Here is a 7,407-nt window from a genome sequence, read left to right as displayed (position 1 = left end):
GATAATTTTAAACTGAAGTTTTTAAATTATAAATTGATTGATAATAAAATTAGTCTTCCTCAATTTAGGCAAGATTTGAAATGAAATACACACACACACACACACACACACATACACAACCAAACAAAAACCATGAAGAGTGTGCTCAGCTTTTCCTAGTCCATAGGAAACAATTTCTACATAATCAGAACACTCAAGTAAGTATTGTAGGGGAGCAAAACTTGCCACCCCAAATGTCTCTTTGGCAGGCAGATTATTTCATGCCGAAAATAATCAAAGCCCAAAAGACTCAGGAAGAAACTTTGACTTTCCCCCTAACTGCCTAAAAGGATTTAGAAAGAGGGCCTATTTCCAGAATAGACCTATCACCAAAGACTCGGCTAAGTGCAGTGGGGGAAACTCAGCAGGACCTAGAGATCAGAGTCCACCCTGTGTCCCACTGTCTCTGTGGTGGCCCAGCAAACATTTGTTTACCAAACATTTGCTTTTCTATCTTCATGTGAATTTCTTTCCTCCCCTTTGAACTCCCAAACCACTACCCCCAACATCCTCTTTTGCCTTTAGCTGAAGATACTATTTAACGTGAGGGCTTCAGCCATTTTGGTGAGTTACTCAGTTTTCCTGGGTTTCTCCCATGTATACGTGTTATTAAACTTTTGTTTGACTTTCTCCTGTTAATCTGTCTGTCAGCTTAATTCTTAGACCAGCCAGAAGAACCTAGAAGGGTAAAGGAAAATTTCTTCCTCTCTGACAATATTCTCAAGAACGGAATTAAAATTTAATCAACAGCTCTCTTCAAAAGAGGTGTTAAGTGCTCGCTTCGGCAGCACATATACTAAAATTGGAACGATACAGAGAAGATTAGCATGGCCCCTGCGCAAGGATGACACGCAAATTCGTGAAGCGTTCCATAAAAAAAAAAAAAAGAGGTGTTAAAACAATTTTTTTTTAAGTCACAAAAACATGTCAAGTTTACCCTGAGCTACTCAAATTGATCTCAAAAAACATTTTAATTTGTTTCATCTCATTTTTGCTTCTGCCTATCTTTGTTCTCACCCCACTCTCCTCCTGCCTAAATACAACTTCATACTGAATAGCTTCTGTGACCTCCTCTCATTGTAACCAAGCACGACCCCATGAGTCCTTCCCAGGACAGACACCCCTACCCCATGTCCTCTGCATGCTTCTTTTTGTAGAAAAGCTGTAGTTTCCCATGCCTCCCCTGAGTCACAAAAGCCTGGCTCAAGAATTAATGATTGAAAGAATGTGAATATATAGTAACAACAAAAAATTGCAGTTGGGCCAGGAGAACTGGTAACAACTTACACAGTAAATCAGCCATCTATCAGTCACAGAGTCTTTAGTGTCTCCCTGAAGGACACAGATAACAGTATCTGATGCACATTCCTGAATTGTTTTACAGATACTAAAACCCCACCAAATGGAAGAAGTTAACTACATGATGACCATGAGCGGATAGCCCCCAGACTAGCTGGAGCCTGAGGATTCAAGATTTTTTTTTTTTTAAGATGTTAGGGGTAGGAGTTTATTAATTAATTTATTTATTTTTGCTGTGTTGGGTCTTCATTTCTGTGTGAAGGCTTTCTCTAGTTGTGGCAAGCAGGGGCCAGGGATCAGCAAGATCCTTTTTGACCTACCTCCTAGAGTGATGCAAATAAAAACAAAAATAAACAAATGGGACCTAATGAAACTTAAAAGCTTTTGCACAGCAAAGGAAACCAAAAACAAGATGAAAAGACAACCCTCAGAATGGGAGAAAATATTTGCAAATGAAGCAACTGACAAAGGATTAATCTCCAAAATTTATAAGCAATTCATAAGCTTTTCATTATCAAAAACACAAACAAGCCAATCCAAAAATGGGCATAAGACCTAAATCGACATTTCTCCAAAGAAGATATACAGATTGCCAACAAACACATGAAAGGATACTCAACATCGCTAATCATTAGAGAAATGCAAATCAAAACTACAATGAGGTATCACCTCACACCTGTCAGAATGGCCATCATCAAAAAATCTATAAACAATAAATGCTGGAGAGGGTGTGGAGAAAAGGGAACCCTCTTGCACTGTTGGTGGGAATGTAACTTGATACAGCCACTATGGAGAACGGTATGGAGGTTCTTTAAAAAACTAAAAATAGAACTACCATATGACCCAGCAATCCCACTACTGGGCAAATACCCTGAGAAAACCATAATTCAAAAAGAGTCATGTACCACAATGTTCATTGCAGCTCTGTTTACAATAGCCAGGACATGGAAGCAATCTAAGTGTCCATCGACAGATGAATGGATAAAGAAGATGTGGCACATATATACAATGGAATATTACTCAGCCATAAGAAGAAACAAAACTGAGTTATTTGTAGTGAGGTGGATGGACCTAGAGTCTGTCATACGGAGTGAAGTAAGTCAGAAAGAGAAAAACAAATAACGTACGCTAACACATATATATGGAATATATTTTTTTTTAAAAAGGTTCTGAAGAACCTAGGAGCAGGACAGGAATAAAGATGAAGACGTAGAGGATGGACCTGACATGGGGAGGGGGAAGGGTAAGCTGGGACGAAGTGAAAGAATGGCATGGACGTATATACACTACCAAATGTAAAACAGAGAGCTAGTGGGAAGCAGCTGCATAGCACAGGGAGATCAGCTGGGTGCTTTGTGACCACCTAGAGGGGTGGGATAGGGAGGGTGGGAGGGAGACGCAAGAGGGAGGAGATATGGGGATACATGTGTATGTATAGCTGATTCACTTTGTTGTACAGCAGAAACTAACACACCATTGTAAAGCAATTATACTCCAATAAAGATGTTAAAAAAAAAAAAAAAGAATGGACTTTCTTTAGAAAGTAGTACTCTGCAAAATTCTTGGGTAAAAAAAAAATCTTCCATTGCATCTGCAGTGCTCTTGGTTGCAAGCAACAGAACTGACACTGAAAGCCATGGAAATCCAGTCCTGCACAGGGCAAGACATGGGGAAGAAAGCCCAGGCAAGGACCCCTTGCCTTGCCACTAGAGAGGACTCAGCTTGAGATAGTACTGCCTTTGGCATCATCACCACCAGCAGGATTCTCACCTTGCTACAGCCAGAATGAAGGATTTCTCAGCTGATGGAGTGTCTTCTATGTGTCATTCCATCGAGATTGAAGGTTTTGGGTGTGCGCATCCAGTTGGCAAAGCCTAGGTCTCCAGCCCACTCTCTAGCTGCCAGGAGCTTCTTTAAAGGGAATCTGAGCCCCACATTCCAACTACATTCACACAATGAAGGACTCTCCTCTCCCTCATAGGGAAAGAATTCCACACTGGACAGCAACACAAGCAAGAACTCTCCACCCTCATGGATTTCCATAGGCTTCCCAACATCCACATGTTCTCTTCCTCCCTGACTTAAACTCACCTCCCTCATTGTTCCCACCACCAAAGCCACTGCAAATTTTCTTTGTGCAACAAAAAATATACTCACCGTTCCCCAAAGGGACAACACAATTCTGACGTCTTTGAAACTCATGCTTCTACTCTTATCTCAGTCACTTCTCCACATAGCAACCAGAATGGTCCTTCTAAAACCTAAAATAGATCTTGTCACTCCTCTGCTGAAAGCCCTCCAATGGCTCCCAGATCCCTTCGAGAAAAAGCCAAATCTTCACAATGGTCATTTAGACCCTATGTTATTACTCCCTCCCCACCTGCGTGATCCCATCTCCTCTTACTCTCTCCCTCACTCTGTTCCAGCTGCCTGACCCCATCTCTGTTTTCCCCACACACCTAGCTTGTTTCCATGTTGGAGGCCTTGTTTAGTTTTCCTTCCCACAGATAAACACATAATTTGCTCCCTGTACAGTCTTCCGTGACTCCTCCTAAATAAAAGAGCACCTCATCCCTCTTCCCCACCCCATATCCTACTTAACTTTTCTTTATATTATCACAGCTAATGGCGTTCTGTGTGGTCATCTCTTTATCATCCATCTCCTTCTACTGGAACATAAATCGTACGGTCAGTTCTTTGTGTCTCCATCGCAGTATCCCCGGAGCCTGGATTGGGGCCTGGTTGAGAGCAGGTGCTCAATAAACATTAGCTATTACTGAAGTGGGAGGTGAAGTCGTCTGGTAAGAATAAAGGGTGGGGGGCTTCCCTGGTGGCACAGTGGTTGGGAGTCCGCCTGCCGATGCAGGGGACACGGGTTTGTGCCCCGGTCTGGGAAGATCCCACATGCCGTGGAGCGGCTGGGCCCGTGAGCCATGGCCGCTGAGCCTGCGCGTCCGGAGCCTGTGCTCCGCAACGGGAGAGGCCACAACAGTGAGAGGCCCTCATACCGCAAAAAAAAAAAAAAAAAAAAAAAAAAAAAAAGAATAAAGGGTGGGGAAGGGAGTGAGAGTGTCTTCCATTGAGGAGGAGTGTGGAGGGGTTTGAGAAGGCTTCTCTGGTAAAGTGGAGAGAGCTGACCAGGAAATGGAGAGGTTTGTCTGTAGAGTGATGAAGACATGGGTGAGGATAGAGATTAGTAATAGGGGCAAGGATCTGTGGTTAAGTGTTTTTCTTTCAGCCCCACTCAGCAGCCTGGAGGTAGGTACAGAGAAGCCTTGTTGCATTTATCCAGTAATAGGGTTTGAGCATGTGGGTGGGGCAAAGGGGACAGGAGGCAAGGACCTTGATATTCATTGGAAATAAAGTATTAGAGGGAATGGGCTTTGGACTTTAAGCTGCTTGAGGTAGGAAGTAAAGACAAGGAAGTTGTACATAGTATGACGATGCCTACAGATGAGGGATGGCACTCTGTCCAAAGGCCAATGAACGGAACCATCTGGGAGGATTGCTCCTGACAAGTGGAGAGCCAGGCCAGGAGGCTGAGAAGAGTGGGAGAATTAATGGACAGGAAGCATGGGACAGAGGGAGGGTACATCAAGTCTGAGATCTTTGAGCAAATCAGTCTCAGGTCATGTGTGTGGCCAGGCTAATGGTAGGCAGATGTACAATGGAGTGTGATCTTTGTAACTTTTTAGTAATCATAAGCCCTTCAATTGCAAGAATATCTTTTTGTTTTGATTGTTGTTTCATACATTATGATAGAGTTAGAATTATTAATTTCCCAATGATACTTAAAGATCTTTTTTAATGTTGAACTACTCAGGTATTAATATATGACAGAATCTAATGTATAATAAAATATGGTGACTATAGTTGATAACACTTTATTACATAATTGAAATTAAAATTTGCTACACTGGCCAGCCTATAAAACCTTCTCTATTAGTCTGCTAGAGCTGCCATAACAAAATTCCAGGCTGGGTGGCTTGAACAACAGAAGTTTATTTTCTCACAGTTCTGGAGGCTGGAAGTTCAAGATCAAGGCGTCACCCGGGTTGGTTTCCCAGAGGCCCTTTCTTTGGCTTGCAGGTGGCACCTTCTCACTGTCTCTTCACATGGTTGTCCCTCTGTGCATGCGCACCCTGGTGTCTCTCTGTGTGTCCCAACTTCTCTTCTTAGAAGGAGATGAGTCAGATTGAATTAGGGCCTACCCTGATGCCGTTATTTTAACTTAATTATCTCTTTATAAGCCCTAATCTCTGATACAGTCACATTCTGAGGTTCTGGGCATTAGGGCTTCAACATATGAATTGAGGTAGGGGAGGAGACACAATTCAACCCTTGACACCTTCCAAGCAAGCTTTCTGTCTCAGTAAATAAAACCAAAGGAAAGCTCACTTGTACAAAGCCACAGTGCACCTCCCTAATTCATTCTTTCATGCATTCTCATTCCACCAATATTTAAGGAGAGCCATTTATATAGTGACATGATCTACATAAGACCAACAGAATAATCTTTCCAAAATGTGTGTCTGAATAGGTCTCTTTCCAGAAACCCCTGAATGGCTCCCTGTGCCCTTAGGAAAATTCCCAAATCTTAGCATGGTATACAAGATATTCCAAGATGTGGATTCTGCTTATTTACACAGCTACAATCCTCTAACATGTCTTTTGCTCCAGCTAAACTCCTTGAGTATGGTGGTTTCCCTAATATGTTATGCTGAGTTACTCCTAGCTGTACAACCCCAGGCAAAAATGTATTCATTCAACAAATATTTAATTGTCACCTCCTTTCTCAGCTGTGCTAGACCCTGAAGCAGACGACAAAACCCCATCCTCAAAGATCTCCTAATATAAAGGAAATGTTAGACAAGCAAACAAAAATCACAATCAATTGATATGTGATGTAGTCTAGATGTATGCAAAAATGTATCAGGAGCTCAGAAGAGGATCTCCTTAAATTTAACAGAGCATTAGTTTCTCTAGTAAAGTAATATACCAACCTCTAAAATTAGACTAAGGAGAAGGATAATTTATAGCACAACCTATATGTTATGTTAATATATTGCTGAAATAAATCAGATATGTAGTTCCAGTTATTAAGAACGAGGTAAGTGACATCTTATATAAATAATGAAATGGAAATTGGTTACACACCAACCAAAGTACGCAGAACCCTGAGGTGGAAATTAAAATTCCTCCTTGCCAGCATGAATCTGTCTCTGGATTGTTTTTAAAATGCACACATGAAAATCACTTGGAACAACCACTGGGTACAAGCCACTCCACCATGCCTAAGATACTCTAGTTCATTAATCACCTGAAATTAGCAGCTGTCGTCAGCTGATATACTTTTAGTATCATGCAGTTTGTAGTGAGGATTATTTTATTTATGTTTAAAATCTTCTAGCATGTCTCTCAAGAAGTTGCCAGGTCCAGAAAGTTGCAAAAGAAAACTGAAGAAAGAACAAGAACAGGTATTGTTAAACTGCCAGAGTAATATAGACTGAAAACTTTCCCTCTAAGACCACTCAGAAATTCTGGGTGTAACGCATGCCTCCTTGTTTTTAGTGCACAGCTGAGTTCACAACCAGAAAGGGAAATTTCCAACTAATCATCATGAAGAAAGAACATAAAAGAAAAGTAGTAAGTGATATGATGACCAAGCAGCTACTCAACTGGATGAGGTGATATTGATATAAGTTTCCAGGGAGTTTGGGTTTTAAAGCCCATGTGGGTACAGGAAAAAAGCCCTTGAATCCACCTGCAGTGGGGAGTGGGAAGAGGACGCCTGCATAAAGACAGGACTCTCAAGGGGCAGCACCTTCAGAGAAAGTCAGACTAACAATAATGTACCCACTGGCACAGAGATCAAGGAAGTGTGTCTTCACCCACGTTCTGGGTAAGGAAAAATGTCAGTCTGAGTAAGGAAAAATTACCAGTATATTGCCTCTCAGTTACAAATTCAACTTTTAGTACCTGGACTGTGATAACAGATGGACTGGTCTCCTTAAGCATTTCTCCTTTACAGTAAGCATGATTGTCAGCAGAGGGCGCTGGAGGGACATT

At 41.7% G+C, this 7,407-nt stretch overlaps 1 non-coding gene across 1 annotated transcript; it reads left to right on the top strand.

Annotated features, from left to right (window-relative positions):
• The first annotated feature begins 811 nt into the window (after nucleotides 1–811).
• Nucleotides 812–918, top strand: LOC132489972 (U6 spliceosomal RNA). The gene has a single exon (XR_009532336.1). It is a non-coding gene; the product is annotated as a U6 spliceosomal RNA (small nuclear RNA).
• The last annotated feature ends 6,489 nt before the right edge of the window (nucleotides 919–7,407 follow it).

Source organism: Mesoplodon densirostris, chromosome 4 (genome assembly GCF_025265405.1).
Source record: "Mesoplodon densirostris isolate mMesDen1 chromosome 4, mMesDen1 primary haplotype, whole genome shotgun sequence".
In the NCBI taxonomy this organism is placed as follows: Eukaryota; Metazoa; Chordata; class Mammalia; order Artiodactyla; family Ziphiidae; genus Mesoplodon; species Mesoplodon densirostris.
This window is presented reverse-complemented; position numbering and strand designations above follow the sequence as displayed.